This window comes from Rousettus aegyptiacus, unplaced genomic scaffold, assembly GCF_014176215.1.
Source record: "Rousettus aegyptiacus isolate mRouAeg1 unplaced genomic scaffold, mRouAeg1.p scaffold_m13_p_12, whole genome shotgun sequence".
NCBI lineage: Eukaryota > Metazoa > Chordata > Mammalia > Chiroptera > Pteropodidae > Rousettus > Rousettus aegyptiacus.
Window position 1 is genome coordinate 19,298,754 of NW_023416287.1, and position 20,998 is coordinate 19,319,751.

The window sequence follows — 20,998 nt, forward strand, 5'->3', positions numbered from 1 at the left end:
AATTGAAGAATAAACGCTGAAATAACTGGGTTAATTTTAAGACTCACTACAATTTAGTTACAGTAAGGATTATACCTTAAGCTTTTAAGGCATAATAAATTTGTGATATTTTTTTAAGTTCTTCTTTAAGAGATACATACAGAAATGCTTACTGATAAGTTTACGTAGCGTCTAGGATTTCCTTCCAGAAGAGTCAAGCTGATGATTATTGTATAGTTGGGTGTTTAAATACACCAGTATCCATTTTTTAGATCTGATATTTTCCATAATACAAAGAAAAATACAAGCAATGATTCTTTAAACAGTGAGCCAAATTTGAGTAAAGTTGGCTGATAAAGAGGGACCAATTTTTTTTCAAGTCACTCAGACAAAAAGAATTAAAGTGTGCTATGGGTTTAATGTGTTACCAACATATTCATTTACCTCACCGACCACATCATGAGTTGATATACCATCAACTCTTAAAAATAAAGGATGAGAAATTAATCATACAATATATCAGGAATATTGAAGATAACCTGGTTGTTTTACAATAAAAATTATCAAGGAGTCAATTTTTTTAACAAAATTTTAATGCCCGCCTATAAGAAAACTAGAATGTACATACTCCAGTATATTAGATTTGAATTGGCGGTATTGATACGAACTCATGATTTTTATATTAATTTTATATTAAAATTAATAGATATAAATACACATTCATACATACACTTCCTGTTTGCTGAGAAGGTCTAGAAGCAATGACCCCTGATAGCAATGAACACATCTTACATCCAGATCCTGATTTCTAAACTACATTTTGAACTAAAACCAGGAAGGCTCCTTGGAGAAATGACAGATCCAGGGTGAGGTAGGGAAATTACAAGATAAGCATGCAACATCTTATACAAGAAAGTAAAAGACTATTCAGAAATAAAAGGGACATGTCAAAATGACACTGAAGCCAGTTAGAAGGAGCTGCCATGGTCAACCGTGGGACAATTTGAGCATCAAAATAAATGATAGTAACGGGCTGAGCATTATAATAATATGTTAAATAAATTTTGAATTTTAGAAATGAATTCATATATATGGAAGAAGGGAACGCTATTCCTTCTAGTAGATGTCAACATGTAAATACAGAAAAAATGATGGAAGTAAAAAATCACTGCTGTTAGTGAATAGAAAGTTGATGAAAAATACATTGTCTCAAAATATATCCTACAAGTTACTTTTTGATCACAAAGAGGAAAATAGTAATTTTACAGTGGAGTAACCTAGCAAACCAACTTTAACAAAATGATCAAGGTTAACATTTAACATCACCAATACTGAGACAAACTAATTTCATGTGCCTCCCTTCATTAATAACTATTAATGAATCATTAAGAAGAATACATAAAGAAGAAGGAAGAGGGGGAGGAGAATGCAACATTACTTCTATAGCATTCTGGCCAAAAATCCATAATCCAAATATAATGATAAGAAATCATCAAACATTGAGACGCATTCTTTACATTCTGTACTCTTCAAAACTGCCAAGGCCAAGAAAGACCGAAAAGATGAAAGACAAAAAAAAGAGAGGAGGAAGGAAGGAAAATACTGCAGGCAGGCAGGCCTGAAGAACTGTTTCAGAATAAGAAATATTGAAGAGATGACAATTAAATGCAGTGTGGGATCCTGGATTGGACTGGATTGGGCGGAGGTATAGGAGCTTATAAAAAGCATTATTGGGATAACTGATAAAATTCTAATATAGTCTGTGCATTAGGTATAGTATTACATCAGTATTAAATTTCCTGATTTTGATATTAGATATTACCAAACTGTTATTAGAAAATATACATTTAGATATTTAGGAACAAAAAGGGCATACTTTCACTTACTCTTAGAGTGGTTCAGAAAAAATATATATATAACATACACAATGATAAAGCAAATGGGCAAAATGTTAACAATTAGTGAATGAGAGTTCCTTTTATAATTCTTGCAACTCTTTATATAAGTTTTATTTTTTATCAAATACACTTATCAAAAGAAAAGGTCCCAATTCACAACAAACAGTTTGAAAACTCCCTTGTAGCTACTAAGTGAACATATGCAACAGTTCATGGAGTTCTAAAGATACTGCTCATGAGTCTCTCCTTGGTTTCTTACTTTGATGATCTCGATTCCTACCATGATGGTTCAAAACAATGAGTTATTTTAAACTGTTTTTAGTCATATAATGTTTATTTTATACCTATAATGGGCCATTGCTAAAAGAAGAAGTGTAAGAACACTTAAAATTTAAATATTTAAATATATGGTGGCAGAAGATTTGACTTTGGGTGGTGAATACACAATGCAATACACAGATGACGTATTACTGAACTACTGTACACTTGAAACCTATATGATTTTATTAGCTAGTGTCCCTTCAATAACTTTAACTAAAAATTTAAGCAAATGTATAACTAAATATAAATTAATGGGAAGCATAAAAATGATGCTACAAGTATGCTTGAGATCTAGACATTTGAATTATATTCATTAGAGCAAATCTCTCATCTAGTACATAAAGATGACTCTATAGACCTTCAAAGAATGATGTCAAAAAAGAATTTAAAAAACATGGATGCTTATAGTCAATTCGCCTTCTATTATAGATAGTCTTTACTTGCATACTTGGAATCTTAATTTGTCATTTAAAAACAAAACAATGTTATATTTAATTTCAAGCATGAGGTTATAAAAAGATTGTGTTATTTTGAAAACTTAACACATTATAAAATTTTAATCTATACTTTACCCAAAAACCAAAATAATCTTTTTCTTTTTAAATTAATATAATCATATTTATTCAAACAGAAATGTAAAGTTAACAAAAGTACAGGCGTACTTTTCAATTGGATTAAGTAAAAATATATTAAACAATAAAATAATAACAATGTTAAAGATATCTTAAAGGGAAAATTATTTTCTGATAAGTCTTCTTAAAAATTACCTCAACATCTACCATACAAAAATGAAATCATCTAAAATAAAGGCCCTAGGGAGAGTTTGCAAGACTGCATGATGAGAGAGTCCAAGAAAATGATTATTTATATAGCATTAGATGATTACTTACAGCAGGGATCAGCGATCAACAGCCTGCATATTGTTTTGGTAAATAAAGTTTTATTAGAACAGGACCATGCCCATTCCTTTACGTATTGTCTATTTGTAGCTGCTTTCCCGTGACAACAGAAGAAATGTGTAGCCCACCACACCAAAAATGTTTACTATCTGGCCCTTTACAAACAACTATGTTAAACACCACTGTGGACCAGGCATTACGCTAAGTGCTGAAGATATAATAGTGAACAAAAAACAGTCTCTGCCCACAGAGAGCTTGCAGTCTATTAGAAAAAAAAAAAATAATTGAATGATTATACAAATAGATGTACAGTAAATTCTCATTTAACAACATCAATAGGTTTTGGAACTATGGCTAAACTACATAAAACAAAAGCAATTTTATCAGAAGCTAATTGATCTAAACAAGAGTTAAATTCATACAGGTCTCACTGTTATTTGAGGAACTGCTATAAAACAATAAGCGCTATAAAGGAAAAAAACACAAGGAAAAGATTAAGAGAACTACAGGCCTCACATCGGGAGATGGAGGGTTAATGAGGGGTGTGTTATATGGGATATTCTCTGATGAAGTGAAACTTAAAAGATAAGAAGTGAACTAGGTTTGTTAAAAAAAAAAAAAAAAGTATTTTAAGTATTTCAGGCAGAGGGAACAGAATACATGGGAAAAGAAGCATGACTAGTGTGAAGAAAGTGTGAAGAACTGGAAGGAGGTCACCATGAGGAGACAGTATTAAACCTGTAGAAGAAAGATTAAGTAGAGTGACAAACAAGGGGAAAGACTATACAAAGAGCTTTGTTGGGGGTAGAAGGCAGACAACATAGGCCAACTGGTCTCAGCTTCTACACATCAGAAGTCTGTCTCACTTAACTTTCTTGGATCGACAAGGCTTGACAACAAATGTTTAAAGTTTGAAACATACAGCTAACCAGAAAATGGAGTATCTTTCTTTCTAGGTAATTTACAACACACATTTTATTTTTATTTTTATATTTTTTTTATTTAAGCGAGGCAACCTTTGGTTGACCTCACAGATTGCAAAGACCTTGTCAACTTACAATCCCTTATATTTTTATTTTTTACACCCACAGCACCTGGTCATCCTAGGTGGTCTGCCATCTAAGTACTAACCAGGCCCGACCCTACTTAGCTTCCGAGATCAGGCTTGTTCAGATAACACACGTTTTAAAAGACACCGATTTTCTCTTAAAATTCAGTAGAAAGAGCCTTTGGTAACTGTTCCAATTCAGCTACTAAGTGAATTATTTAAATCGATGATCCTCTCATCTGCCCAATCAGAGGACAGGACTAGTGACATGTGAGGTACCCCTACAGTCTTCTTCCTTGTTTAAAACTCTTAGTTTGTCTAGTTTAAACTGGTCCTCCATGTATGTAGTCTAATAACGAGATCATTATGTTAAATAACCTTAAAACAAAACAGGGGTTTGGGGCACTTCGGAAACAAGACATTCTAACTTTCCAATTTACATGACAACATGTAGATTACTTTTATCAGTTATTAAAGACTTTATAATTTGATTTTTTATACACTTAACATTATAAAACTTGGATGAGTTGAGTCAACTTAAAAAAAATATAGAGAAGCAATCAAATTCACAAGTGATCTTGAAAACCAAACTGAAAAACCATTCTCTTGATGTTTGAGTCATCAGCCCTATGGGACACAAGTCAAACTCCAGCAATCATCATTTAAAAATCAGGATTTTAATTTAATTGCGATAGCAGATCTTTAAAAATGAGGGACCAGAATGTTAGAAAATAAATAAAGCAAGTTTTCATTTGCTGGAATCCCAAACCATGAGGGATGAAATCTAGTTATTCTACTCAAATCAGTGTACCAATTTCCTTCACTAAGAACACTTGAGTCAAATAGGCTCTTCTCTACACACCTGAAAATCTATTCATCTTTCTAGATTTATCTCAAGAGTCTTGCCTTTGGGAAAGATGATTTCTGAAGCATGCAGAGTTCATAATGGCCCCTCCTAGTGCTATCCAAGTAGCTTGATAGTACATACATTATACCACGCTGTACTTAAGATTGTCAGCTATTTGTTGACCCAAGTCTCCATTACCATTCTGGAGTGTGGGGGGATGTCTTGATCAACACAGTCACTGCTTATTCATTGGATAAATTATCCTATTTGTTTTAAAAAATAAATTTAACAGGATCAAACCACGGAACATTAGCTTTAGAATCTACTCTGACCCCTTCATTTAATTAAAATAGCACAGGGGAGGATATGGTCTGAAAAGTTGAATTAAATTTCTATGAATATTATTTATTCAAGTCGAATTATGTTCTCTTTAAGGATTTTTATGGATGAGCTACTGGTTTTTGAAATGGCAAAAACTTAATATATTCAAGACTACTTTGTAAATAACTATTAAAAATTACTAGCCCAAAGCTGGTTTTCCCAAACACTGTGACCATTTTTGCAACCCCTGCCCTGTCCCAAATAAGATATCGTTCATCTTAGAGGTACGCACCTATTTGCAAGGACAATGTAGAGAATTATTATTTGTCAAATTACAGCTCTATCTTTCACAAGACTTTGTGTAAATAACAAACCTGGATGTTCAAATTCTTATAAGGTTTTAAGTCAGGTATGTATTGAACCCTAGTTTATAAATTTAAAAACAAATAAGGTTGGTGTCCTTAATGTGCCTAAAATCTTAACACGAACCCTAACTAACAAAGCCGTTGTTCTATTTCCTGCTGGTGCCAAGTTCTCAGAACACCTGAACTAAATAAATTGAAAGCAGAAGCCATCCAAGTAAATGCCACCTGCAGAAATGTGCTACACTTAGGCCACTCTTTGGGGTGGGAAAAAAAACATTTTAAAGAGTTTTACTGAGGTACATTATACGTTCCATAAGATTTACCTGTTTTAAATGCATAATTCAATGATTTTTAGTAAACTTATAGCATTGTACCATCACAATTCCATTTTAGAACATTTCCAACACCTCCAAAAAACCTTTTTATCTCTTAAAAGGAAATCCCATTTACATCCACAGTCCCAGGCAACCACTAAATCTGCTCACTCCATCCCTAAAAATTAGCCATTCCTGGACATTTTATAGAAAGGGAATCATATAATATGGAGTTCTTGGCGTCTGACTTCTTTAACTTAGTAGATTTCCGAGGTTCATCCATGTTGTAGCATGTCAGTTTTCATTCCTTTTTATCACTGAGTAGTACTCTATAGATGGACATACCACACTGCATTTATTCACCAGTTGATGAATATTCGTATTGTTTCCAATTCTGGAGTTTTGAGTAAAAAAGATGGGAACAATTCAATACAAGTTTAACACATTTCCATTTAGAAAAAAAGTGCAGCTCGCTGAATACACAAACATGATCTTTTAGGCTGAAGCAAATCTGACTGGTGTTCAATATGAAAATAAAATGTAAAAACTGCTCTTGGAGTTATTTCTAAACAGGACTTGTCTCTAATCCCAATATAACAGAAATGCATATATAAAACTGGATTCTTCAAATGAATGGCTAACAGCTGTTAAGAGAACGATGTTAACATCATGCGTAGGAATGCCATGTTTTCTAGGATTTGACATTTTCAATGATCGAGAGAATTACTGTATTTTGTAAATGTTAATACCGCAACTAAAAACAGAATGCTATGAATGGAATGATGTCATTTGTTTCCAAAGACTATTGATATACTAGACCAAAGAGAACAGAAAAATAAAAGCAAGATATTTCATGACAGACTTTGGGGGTGAGGTTAGGACTGTAATCTGTGAGTTATCTCGGAGTAAACGCTGCGGCTGCAAAGTGCCGGCAAGTATTCTCACGGCAAACGGGAAATGGATTAAAATGGTTGTTTAACAATTTTGTCCAGTTTTATCTGTTTTTCAATTTGTCAAGCTCCTTACTCCATCATTCTAGAAGTTTCACCCTAGCCAAGTTTTTCAAGTGGTAATTTCTCTTGATTATTTTGAGATTACACTCTTATCAGTAGTTTTCCTGATTCTGATGTCACGTTTAGAAAGATTATAAAAAAACATACACCTATATGTTCTTCTAGTACTATCATGGTTTTGTTTTTTTGTATTTCATTTTTAAGTCCAAATAGATTTTATTTTGATATATATATATATAGAAAATTTGAGGTTGAAAAGCCTAAGATATGAGTTTTATTAAGATAAGTATAACTATTGCTGAAGCCTGTCTATTACCCAGAGGAAACTAAAGTCCAAAGATAACAGTACTAATTAAAAGACCAAATATTCCGGCTCTCAATGTAAAAGCAAAACCATAGGTGAAGATTAAAATTCACAAGAGGCCTAGCACTTATACAACAACCAGAATTAATACAGAGATATTATTTCTTTATAAATTTTCCACTTTGTTTCTCTTTTTATAACAAAAATTAGTGGGAAAATACCCACTTCAGAGAGATTTTTACAACTAGTTTTGTTGGAACTCCTCCATTCAAAAAGGACTGTTTATAGTTTTTATATACACCTAAGTTAACTTTCTGCGAAACAGCCTTTTTATTTCCTGTCTTTTGGCAGAGTAAGAAACATGAGACTCAATAAAAATTAAACCATTCAGCATTTCAAGTATACAATCAACATCTCCGTTGGAGACACAAAATATTAAGGTTAGTAATAGTTTCTACTTTTATAAAATAACTATAGAACCTACAGGTATATATTCATATATCCTGCTGGAAAACCCTACAAATTCTTCAGTTTGTTCTAATTATCCCTCTGCATTCCAATAGAAAATTTTATTTTTACAATATTCCTTGAAAACTCTCTTCATAAGACCTGATATTTCACACTTTTAACAAATTCTGGCTCTGAAATGAAACTAAAAAAGGGCAATGAAACCTTAATTTTCTTTGCTATTCTAAGTGGTAAACTTTTATTTTTGGACAGGAAATAGGATTTATTGGTGGATGTAAGGAGGGCGCAGTACCAAGACTCTCAGGAATGCAGGGCCCACTATTTGTCCAGGGGGCCATGATTAGGGATGTGTTTTGACCACACAGGCATCCATTTAAGGATGAGTTGTGCTTTTCAGCCAACGTGTGTTCAAAGTTATCCACATCTGAATTAAGTAAAGCCCCACTTCTTGGAGATGTAGATCATTCTGGCAGCCAGGGAATTTGAACTTGGCCCTGAATCACATGCTCCTTGTTCTGTAGCTTGGCGCGAATGGACATGATTACTTGATCAATGTGGACCCTGGCCACCGTGCCCTTCACATACCTGTCTGGAGATGGTCAGCACCAGCACAGGATGTTGACGTAGATGATATGAAAGGGATAGAGCCACATGCAGATGTGAAAACCATCTTTCCCACAGCATTTCACCATGTACTTGTTAACACAAATACCAGCAGCCACAGGACTTCAGAACAGAGCTGCTCATGTTCATCTGACACCACGCGGCCATCCACTTTTGCCTTCTTCCGCCCCAGGTCAAAGATTCGGATCTTGGCATCATCAGGCAGGTTAGCAGCCCATGGTGACACCAGGATCTTCAGTGGCACATCAAAGGGCTATAAGTGGTAAACTTTTAATTACAAAGAAATATATCTAAACAGGCCATGGTGAGCTAATTTTTCAGAGTAAATAAAAATTCAAAATATACATTAACTGAAAATTTCTTTCCTTTAGTTTTTAGGTATGGCCACTAAAGCCAGGTTTTATAACCTTCACTATGTATCTTAATTTTTTTAAACTATAAGAACCATCACAGAAGTATTTATTATGAAATCATTGCAAATATTCAGGAAAAAGTGTGTCAGTCACAAATAGACTATATTAGCAGTCCCATTAAAGTTTCATGTACAAGTAACTATCTCCTTCCATGGACAAAAAAAAAAATTAAGAGGCAGAAAATTCAGTCTTATTATTACTATTGCCCAATTATTATTAAGTGGCAGGCTTGCACAGCCACATGGCAGGCTTGCACAGAAGACAGAGGCCTTGTAGGACATTTAACAAAACATCCTCCTACAGAAATGCTTTCATTATTTAAATTGGCACGTGGCAGATTATGTTAACAGATTTATTTATTGACTAAGTCTAATCATATTTCCTCGGTTGGCATCAATATAATATCTATTTACGTTTGCTTCAACACTGGATATTTGTTCAAACTTCCATGTTTGATTTCTACCACAGAAGTTGAGGTTTAAATGAAATTTAGAATTTTTCTACATGATGGACTGCAAAAGAATAAAGAAATAAAGAACCCCAACGAGAGCTAACATCATTTGGTGTGCAAATCCTATTTATAAGCCAAAAAAAAATGTTGCTTTCTATTGCAAGGAAATAGAACATTTTGTAATTAAGTGTTCCACAGCGATGAATCAAGATCCAAAGTAACCTAACAATATTTTTCAAAAATTTGTCATGTCATCACCTTTTCTGGCACATAGCTTTCCTATTTTAATATTTTATAATTTTCATTTAATTCAAGGCACAACTCAAGACAGCATTCTTTTAAAGAAATAATGCTTTCCAGAGGTTAAAATGCCTACTATTTCACAAAGATCATGAATTACACATATTTAAACCAAACAAAAAATATGGAAAATATGGATAACTTCATTTGGAAAGAGTAAACTACAAACTGTAAACTTCATGAGAGCAGAAACCACATGTCTCCTTTGCTTCCTATTCTATTTATTCATTTATTCAACCAATATTTGAGTGTCTACCTTGTACCAGACAATGTTCTAGGCAATGGAGATACACCAATAAGCAAAATAATAAAAATCCTTGTCCCCTTTAGAAATTATATTGTAGCAAGGGGAAATAGACAATAAACAAAATAAGTAACTAATATATTATATATATATATACACATACATACATACATACATATACACTATGTTAGAAGGCAATAAACTGGTAAAAGGCAATGAAGAGGGCAGGATGCAATTTTAAATGGGGCAGTGTGGTTTGCTGGCCTCTTTGAGAAGGGAAGTGAAGAAATGAGCCATTGGTTGAGTGGAAAAAGAGAAGTCTAGATAAAAGGTCCTGATACAAGATGGGGACTAGACAGACTATTAAAGGAACTGAAGATCTGTATGGGTGGATTTGGGAAAGTAGTAGGTATATGACTTCAAAAAGATAAAGGTCTTCGATCTCAGAAAACTTGAAAGTCATTGAAAAAAACTTTGGTTTTGAGTGAAGTGGGAGTTATTAACAGGGTTCTAAGCAGAGAATCTGTAAGACCTGACTAAATTGGTCATTCTGGCTACTATGTTCAAAACAGATGGTGAGGCAATAATGGAAGCAGGGAAAACAACCAGCATCCAACTCCAATATGCCAGGTCAGAGGTGGTGGTGGTTTGGACCAGAATGGAAGGGATGAAATTAAGATGCTGTTCAGATTCTGTATCTATTCTCAAGGAAGAGCAAACAGGATCTCCTAACTCATTAGATATGGGTAATGGAGGGGGGGAAAGTCAAGGATAATTCCAAGGTTTTTGTTAAAGGCTGGGTAACAAAAGAAAAAATAGACAAGTAGACTTGTATGGAAAACTGGACAAAACAGACTTGGGCTTCAAGAAAAATTTTAAATTTTGTACATCAAAGGACACCATCCACAGAGTAAAAAGGTAACTCACAGAATAGAAAAAAATACTTGAAAATCATGTATCTAATAAGGGATTAATACCCAATATATAAAGAAATCCTAAAACTGAACAAAACAACTCTATTCAAAAATGGGCAAAAAACTTGGATAGACATTTCTCCAAAGAAAACATATGAACTCTTGTGCACTGTTGGTAGAAATGTAAAAGAGTATAGCTACTGTGAACAGTATGAAGAGTCCTGAAAAAAAATTTTAAATAGAATTACCATATGGCCCAGCAATTAATTCCACTTCTGGATATGTACTCAAAGGAACTGAAAGCAGGGTCTTGAAGAGACATGTGTATATCCGTGTTCATAGCAGCATTATTCATAACAGCTAAAACATGGAAACAACCAGTGTCCAGGAATGAATGGATAAGCAAATTGTGGTATATATACAATCGAATATTATTCAGCCTTAAAAAGAAAATTCTGTATTATGCTACAATATGGATGAAGCTTGAGAACATTATGCTAAATGAAATATGTGAGTTATAAAAAGACAAATACTGTATAATTTCCACTTATAAGAAATACTTAGAGAAGTCGAAATCATACAGAAAGTATAATGGTAGTTGTCAGGGGGTGGAGGAAAGGGAGAATGGGAACATTGTTTAAATGGTATAGAGTTTCTGTTTACAAGATGAGAAGAGTTATATGGATAGATGATGGTGATGACTGCACAACAATGAGAATGTATTTAATACCACCGAACTGCACACTTTAAAATGGCTAAGATAGTTAATTTTACTTTATGTGTGCTTTATCAAAATAATAAAAAAAAAAAAGTCAAGGTTAAGTCCAAGGTTTTGCTTCGGGACTAGAGTTGGGGACGACTGAAGGAAGACATTGTTTGAGGGGGAAGATCATACATTCAGCTTTGGACACTTTTTCAGTTTGAGGTTATCTATTAGATACTCAAGTGGAGCTGCCATGTAGGCAACTGGACAAACCAATAGAGAGTTTAGGAAAGAGATATGGGCTGGCGATATGTGATTCCATGAGCTTACCAAGAAAATGGGTATAGATAGACAAGAGAGTCAAGTACTAAACATTGACATTGGGTAGCATGATGCAGAAGAGATCATAAAGAAAACGAGAAACCATCAAAGGAAACAGATTCGATAGAGCCAGCCAGTGAGGTAAGACGAAAAACAGCAGAGTGCGATGCTGCCCTAGAAATCAAATGAAGAAAGCATTTCAAGAGGAGTTATCAACTGCTCTAAGAAGAAGAAAACTTACAATTTCTACTGGATATCCTCACCAAACATGTACTCCTAATAAAAATACGTGTTCAATGAATATACAAAGCAAGATATCATAATTAACCATTTCAAATTTTAATCCTTCTAAAAATACACTGTCAAAAACACATCAAGCTAAATGTACTAATCAAAGATCAACTTTGTCAAATTCATAATTCTTTTGCAAAAAAAATCTGGTTCTGAACTTTCAGATTATCACAGTTAAAACTAGAAACTGTCGATGCTTTGACATATAACCAACATTAACACTAGCTGTCTTCTACTGGTAACAATGGAAACCTCTGAATGCTGCACAAAGTTGATAGAGCGGTGTCAAAGCCTCATTTGTCACTCACTTTTTCCTTCCCGAGCCTCCATTTTTATCACTTGTAAAATTAATTTTCATTATGTTCTTTCTTCTAAGAATGCTCTGTTCTTCCGATCAAATTCCAAAACACATTCAGGTTCAGCTTGTATTATCTTCTTGGAGATTTCCCAGGTTCTCTAGTCCCTATTCATCTGCCCTTCTCTGAACTCTAATAATGGTTTACTTTTCCTATATACAGTGGACATCACATAATGAGTTGAGTGTTCTCTAAGCTATTTAATGTGTTCATCTTAAGCACCCCTATTACACCAGAAAATCGTATAAGTATATACTTGTTATTTTCCCCTACAATATCTAATATAACAATGTATCACTAGAAAGTAATGATTTATTGGAGGTAAATTAAGAATTAGTAAGAAAGATCTCTGCTGTTTCCTCAAAGACCAAAGTATAGCTTTCTGTAAGACAGTCAGTCATACTATAGTTTATTTTTAAAGATATATAGGATTAAAGAAAACTTAAATGCATGCATGTTCATATTTAGCTTTTTGCTTAGGATAATTTCTATGTTAAAAAATGAAGTCAAAAGGCACCTTAAACTAAGGGTGCAAAGAGTTCATACAACTTACAAAAATCTATAGAATACTAGATAGCCAGGAACAAAATAAATCTAATTCTTGATAGTTTTAAGATCATTTCTCCTAGCAGACATACCAATGATTACTGGTTGAAACTGACTACAGATTGAGTTAATCAACATATCATACCATATGCTCTCTGAACAGCAAGACAAGGTACTGGGCTAGACGCTATAAATCACACATGCCCCTAGCCTATCTGGCTAAATTCTATTGAGGAGCTTATTAAATGCACATTCACAGGCCCATATCAGACCCAGTGAATCAGAATGGATGGGGGGTGGGGGTGAGGGTGGGGGTGGTGGGAGGGGAATCCAGGAATCCAAACTTTTAAGTTCCTCAGATGATTCTTCAATACACTAAAATTTAAGAAAATTTAAGAAAATCATGGCACTAAGAGATACAAATACAAAAGTCCCTGCCTTCAATAAGACTGTAATATAGCAAGGAATAAATATGTACATGGCACCAAATATAATTTGAGATATAAAATAAAAAGTATCCAAAATGACAGGAACATCTCTTCTAGCCGGGGAAAAAAACAAGGTATGCTTTGTTGAGAAGATAGGTAGGTTTTAAGCTCAGATGAGTTGGGGGAAATGCACCTAGAGCTGAGGGAAAAGTTAAGAACTAAGACAAAGGAAAAAATGATTTCATACAGGGCATATATCAAAATAGAAGGGCATCAGCCTAGGCTAGAATGTATAGGCCATAATGTCTACCACGACCAATCCACTGCTTGAACAATGGGCAGAAGTTGGAACTCATCTTCAGTCCTAGGAAGACCTAGACCTAAGAGAACCAAGCCTTGCTTCTTTTCTTGCCTTGCTCAGCTTTGTGATTCATAAACTTGAAGTTCCTTCCATGTACTCAAAGTATAACCTAAAAATGATCAGTCAACCTCCAGCCAATGGAGATGAAGCAGGTGTGTGGATTTCCATCCACATTCCACACCAAAATCATGAGTCTAACTTTGGGCTAAACTGCTTCTAATCACTTGACCTCTCAACAATCACCTGACTGGCACCTTTAGTGTCCTCAGTAATGGACTTCATTCCTGACCTCAACCCATCAGCTAAATTCAAATTATTAGCCATTAAAAAGACAAAAATTCTTCATGGTACTATAGGGAAGGCTAAGTGTCAGTTGGTGACTAGTTCCAGAACCCAGACTCCTGGCTGCCAGCAAATTACCCTTTCCAGGGTCCCACAGTGCATCTTAAACTCTAGCTTTCAGCAATGTTCAAATTGCTTTATTGACTTATTAGAGCCAAAGATATTGAGCTAATACCTCCTACTCCTACTTACACAACTCTCAGGGGTTACTTTCCACATTATACTCTATGTGAATAGCACCCCTTAGAGCACAATTCCACAATACCATGTGAATGGTGGTCAGGAATTACTGGCCAGTTGTATACCAGTCAGGTGTTTCAACAAGTATCCTAGATATCAAGATTTTATTAACATACTTTATTTGTAAAGTACTAAAGAAGGCTTAACAGCTTAGAATGATTACTGTGAATATTTAAAATGACAAAAGTAACCAGTATCACATAAAGCTCCTTATTTTAAAATGTTAAATGGCCCAATAAATCTTTTTCTGATAAGCAAAGCAGTCTTACCACAGAACTTTCTACTGGAACCTGAGAAGTCTTAAGTCATTTTTCAAACAGTATGCTATAAGGGCAGTTTCTCCATGCATACTAATCTGATTACCATTTCTAAACAGTAAATATATATATATAACCCTTAAAGAAGTACTGACCTATTTCTGCCGAAATAATGTGATTTTTTAAATGTTCATGAAGTAGCACAGAAAAGAAATGGTTTAGTTACCTTAAACTCCCATCTTGCTGCATGAATGACCCTGTGTGATGGCCAAAATCAAAATCAAAAGAGAAAAAAGTTAACTATCATTAAAATTAATCTTTAATCAGATTTTTAAAATATTCCTAACATTTCCATTATATCATAATATTCTATTTATTTTTCCCTAAAACTTTAATCTTACCTCCCCCTCAAAACGAACTTTAGAAAGCATTTTGTTGCTTCTAAATTAACTATAGAACCAACAAATTGTTTTAGCACCTATGACACATGATTGCTAGGCAGTTAGAGGAATACAAAGACGTTCAAAAGTCTCAAGTCTTTAAGTTTAGTAAGAGGGCAACTAAACAGAGATATAAAGAATGAAGGAATATGAGTAACTAAAGTGACTTCATCGACCCTGAAACATGAAAAAGGATTCAGAGGACCTGAGATGAGATTACACCGTAAACAACAATACAGGAATAGGGTAAATGAGCAAGCATTCATTCATTCACTCAAGTGTTCAAATTAGTGCCAAACTAAATATTTACTAACTACCCACATTATGTTCCTCGCACACAGCTAGGTATTCTTTCTTTTAATCCTTAAAACATATTGTGAGGACCTTCTCATGTTAGTGTATTCTTACAAATAAGAACACAGTACCCACAGGTTAAGGACCTTACCAAAGATTATATACATTGTAAATGGCAAAGCAGGAATTCAAACCAAATTCTCAATCTCAACTCTAATGCTCACCCTGATCTATTATTTTAGGTGAAGACTAGACTAGAATAAGTCAGACTGGTGACGAGATGTCAGTTATTAGCAGGAAGGGAGAGATCCCAATGTGGATAAATAAGTTAGAGCTTCATGTAAGTGGTGATACTTGGGAACCATGAATGATATGGCCTTGAACAGAATGAAGCCAGTGTTTTTTCTAAAGACAAATTTTTATAGCCACAAGCAAGACAGATGTGAGAGAAGAATGTCTGGTAATAGAGACACCTGTCATTAAGTTACTTAAAAAACAAAAAAAGATATGATATGATATAATAATGGCTATGACCAAGGTGATAACAGGAGGGAATGGAAGAGGGCAGAATCTCTGAGGTCGTTACAACATAGAAAATATTGGCATTAAGTAAATAAACAAAAAAATTGATAATTTGAAAGTAAAACTGCCAATCTGCAGATGATGCAGACAATCCAAAGGAATCTACAAAAAAAGCTACTGAAATAAGTGAATTTAGCAAAGTTGCAGGATTTAAGATCAATACACAAAAATCAACTGTATTTTTGCATAGTTGCAATGAGCAATCAAAAGTTGAGATTAGTCTATGGCCATGCTACCCTGAACAAGCCTGATCCTGTCTGATCTCCGAAGCTAAGCAGGGTCGGGCCTGGTTAGTACTTGGATGGGAGACCACCTAGGAAGACCTGGTATTGTAGGTGTAAAAAATAAAAAAATAAGCAGTTGTAAGCTGACAAGGTCCTTACAATCTGTAATGTCAACCAAGGGTTGTCTCGCCTAAAAAAAAAAAAAAATTAAGATTAAAAACAAAAGCAATTACAATCATATCAAACTGTAAAATATTTAAGAGAAGTTTGACAAAGATGTATAAGACTTATATTTCAAAACTTCAAAAATTAATAAAGACCTAAATAAATGGACATATATTATGTTCACAGATGGGCAGGTTCGATATTGTTATAATGTCAGTTCTCCTCCCAAAAAGATTCAATGTAGTCCCAACCAAAATCCTAGCATGCATTTTTTGTAGAAACTGAAAGGCTGATTCTAAAACTGTATTTGGAAATGCAAAGGATCTAGAGTAGCCTAAACAACTTTGAAAAAGAAGAGTACAGCCGGAGGACTAACACAACCTGATTTTAAGTCATGGTAAATCAAACTGTGTGGTACAGGCATAAAGATAAGACAAACATATAAATGGAAGAGTCTAGAAATAGACCCACACATATATGGACAACCGACTTCTGACATAAGTATACAGGCGATCAGTGGAAAAAAGATAGTCTTTTCAAAAACTGCTGCTAGAACAACTGCATATTCATTGTAAAAAAAAAAAAAAATACCTTTAATGCATATCTCATACTATATGCAAAACGAGCTAAAAATGTTTTAGACCTAAATATAAAACCAAAACCATACAATGTTAAAAGAAAGCATAAAAGAAAATCTTTGCAACCGTGGGTTGGGCAAATATTTCTTAGATACAACAATAAAAGCACAGCCCAGCCATAAAAGAAAAAAATTGATAAACTGTATTTCAAATAAATGTTTAAGCTTCTACTCTTCAGAAAACACTACTAAGAGAATAAAAAGACAAGCTACAGATTGGGGGAAAATATTTTATAAAGGACTTATATCCAGAATATATAAAGAATTCTCAAAATCAATGATAAGAAAATAACCCAATTTGTTTAAATGGGTAAAATATTTAATCAGAAATTTCATCAAAGAAGATATATGGATGGCAAATAAGCACTTGAAAATATTTTGGAAAAATAGTCTGGCAATTTCTTAGATAGTTGTACTACCATATGATCCAGCCAGGCCACTCCTATGTATTTACAAAGATAGCTTTTATTTGTAATAGCCAAAAACTCTAAACAACTCAAGCATCTATTAACAGATGAATAAACAAATGAGATATAGTCATACAATGGAATACTACAATACAAAGGAATGAACTATTGATGCATATAACATCTTAAAATAATTATACTGAAAGAAGCCAAAGCAAAGGGAGGGAGGGAGGGAGGAAAGGAACATACTCAGTATGATTTGATTTATATAAAATATAAATACATGATACGTGTTAAATTCTAGAAAATGAAAACTAACTCACAGTGACTAAAAGCAGATCGGTGTTGGCTTGGAGATGGGGCGGGGGAAGAGTAAGAGGAAGGGATTACAAAGTTCCACAAGGAACTTATGAGAGGGAATGCTATGCTCACTGTCTTGATTGTGGTGATGGTATATCCATGTCCAAACTTATCAAACTGTACACTTTAAATATACAGTTTATTCTATGTCCATGATACCTCAACCTCTTAAAAAGTGAAAGAACAAAACAAATTATATGCAAGGGGAAAAAGTGATAAAGGTTTAAGAAGAAAGAGTCGCAGTGCTTCAGGAAGAAGCACTGCTTGTTCAGGAGGGGGTGGGTAGATAGATCCCTAAGGATCCCAGGCAGTTTGAAACAGCTGGATATGAGAAGACAGTAAACCAAGCCAAACATCATCTGTAGGCAGTGAGAAACATGGGTCTGAAACACAAAAGGAATCATTCCTTGAGAAACAGCAGAAAACAAAGCACAAGGCAGAGGAAGGTGCTAGGTTAGCTCAATACCTCATTAATCTACAACACACTATTTATGGTGTACTTCCCCTTGGCCTGTCAGCTTTTTAAAGTGCAAAAGACTGCTCTCCTGGCTTATTTCACTGATAAATACAACTGAAACAAGTGATGCAGACAGACGAAGCACACATCCTCTAGCCGTCCCCTCCAGACAATCAAACTTGGCTCAGTTTGTTTTGAAATAGTAATTCTCAAAAAATCTAACACACCTTGCAGTTTTCATCTTGATAATAAGCATTCAAGGAGAAACAGTTTAGCAGAAAATATATGAAATGGACTTATATTTCTAAATTGCTTAAAGGAGGAAAGCTCATCCAAAATATATCTTGCTATAAATCTAACAAAAATAAATGTCACATTCTAAATAAGTAGCTCAGCAAAAAGAACTAACAGATTGCTTACATTGCTATCTGGATTGAGGAACCCAGTCCCCATCGCCTTGCCAAACCCCCTATAGTAAACACAATGCCACCTCCTCAAAAAAGCCTTCCTAAGTCCCCTCATTACTGTGCTCCCTTGATAGAATTACTTTTCTGCACTCATAACTATACTTGAACAGCACTTAGTTCCTTCCAGTATTTAAAGGTTAAGTACTGTCCTACTCATCACAAAGCCTAAACACAGTGTTCTGTACACACTAGGTGCTAAAACAGGGAAAAAGAGTTTGAAAGCATTAGGCCAAAGGTGATAAGATCTAAAGAGGCCTAAAAACCAAAACCAAGGCTCACCAGAGTTCATTAAGTGTGGTAACTGCAGCCTACTGGGTCTGAGGGGATAGATACATGGGGGTTCACCACATCATTCTGTCAACTTTGTGTATGTTCAAAATTCTCCACAATAAATTGTTAAAAAATAATAGTAAAGGGTAGGTTAAAGATATGATCAAACCCTTTTTGTTCTTACTTTCCTACCTTTGAACTTTTCTTTTCTTTTTCCTTTAAACTTGATCTTTGCCAGCCTCCCCGCTTTGTTGTCAACAGGTCCACCGGGTCATTAGCCATTTAACAAATGGTGGTTTGAAGGATAAAAGACAGACCCTTTGCACAGTCAGTGGAATTCCAAATGCTAGACTCTTGGCTCCACAATGTCTGATTCAGAAGAACTGCTGGGAGCTATTAGTTTAGCTCGCCCACCCAGGCATATGAAGACTCCTTCCTTTTACACCACTCCCATATGCCTCTCATTTATGCCTCCACAGTTTTGTGACTGTGTGCTTTCGTTTAGCACAGGAACAGATCAGACTCAGTGTAACCACAGAAATTATTAGAAAGGTCCAAGGATAAGGAATCCAGAATGAAGCAGTTTCAAATGTGGAATTGCAACAGATCAAAAATTTTTAGCAGGGCAAAAATCCAACAAAAATGCATTTTCAAAATCCCCAGACACAAGATGAGGATATACAATAACAGTGTGTGAGATGTATTCTGGCCTAAATGAGAAAGAGCATTCACCATCTTGTAAGTATATCTTGTGCTTTCCCACCTCTGAGCCTTGGCAAACATTTTCCCCTATCCCTGGAACTGTGGCCTAGTTCATATCTGAATTTCTATTTTCGATAAAATTTTTTAATTTTAAGTATTACTTATTTCCTCTTTCTTGATACAAAGATACTAGGAGTAATCTTATGTCCAGTTTTTTAAAAATTTTTTTAATTTACAAAGAGGACAAAGTAAAGGAGAGAGAAAGAGATGGGAAAACCTCATGCAGTAATTAAACTAGAATTGAAATAAGAACAGAAGGTTATTTTTAAAAAAACATGTGAGAGAAATGTCATAATGTGAAAATAACTGAGCTGTGGGCAGCATAAACCCTCAGTGGGGAAAGAATAAGGTTTATACACTTCCTTGAACCAGCCAATGGGTGGCACCATTGGCCCCAGAACTTGGTATTGGATGCAACAGATTAATAAACTTGTTCTTGGGCAGATAGCCTGATTCTCACCCGAAAGAATGAACATGTTAAGGCAAGTTGCACATATCGTTATATACCTAGCTCTGGCAAAACGGTGTAGAGCATTGATCACACACTTAGATAATGGCAGGTACAGACATCTGCATAGCCCTGATTCCACACATAAAAAGGGGCAGAAATATAACTGATACTTGAGTCAAAGGTTGATAATAAAGGCCTAATCTGTATCCTCTGATTCAAAGGAGAAAAGCAGACAACCAAATAAATCAAGCCAATCAAAAAATCTGGATTTGAGTCATGATCTGCTCTTCTTTACATTATTTTGAAAGCTGTCCTTCAAGGTCTGGTTCAGATGACATTTTCCTCATGTATACTTTACTGATCATCTCCTTTATTCCATTCATATGTCCTCATCTTAACTTGTCTGTTACTTGAGTGCACAGGCCATTCACCTCTGACGAGGTATTGAGTTTCTTAAGATCTGGAAAACTTGTCTTATGTAGAACTCCTATCTCCACCTTTCATGAAAAATATGCCGAATATACATGTTTTTTCCTTCGGTTTTTGAAATTTGGACAAATCACAACATCCAAAACTCAGTATTTGTATCTAGGAGACAAAGGAGAACAACACTTTTTAATAAGGTTCATGGATTTAGCAAACCATATCAAATACGCCGAGAACTACCTCAACATGGCTCCACAAGTCTTGTAAAAGCAGTCTACTGCCAATTGATCCTATAAAATTAGGAAATACCAGAATGATCACACACTCAGATGATAATGGCAGATATAGACATCTGCTTAGACATCATTCAAATGCACACCTGCACTCGCTTGAATATATGGCTTTATGACCCAACTCCTACCAGCATATTGCAATACAAGCCACATGAGTAAGATATGACACTAGAACTTTCCAGGCCTTCCAACCAC

The 20,998-nt window shown here is 34.6% G+C and overlaps 1 protein-coding gene and 2 pseudogenes across 4 annotated transcripts in view; 1 reads left to right on the forward strand and 2 right to left on the reverse strand.

Annotated features, from left to right (window-relative positions):
* The window catches only part of CBFA2T2 (CBFA2/RUNX1 partner transcriptional co-repressor 2), a 124,470-nt gene that overhangs the window by 79,498 nt on the left and 23,974 nt on the right, over window positions 1-20,998 (reverse strand). The window lies entirely within an intron of this gene.
* On the reverse strand, window positions 6,810-11,681 carry LOC107519468 (annotated as a pseudogene).
* On the forward strand, window positions 16,104-16,222 carry LOC118610287 (annotated as a pseudogene).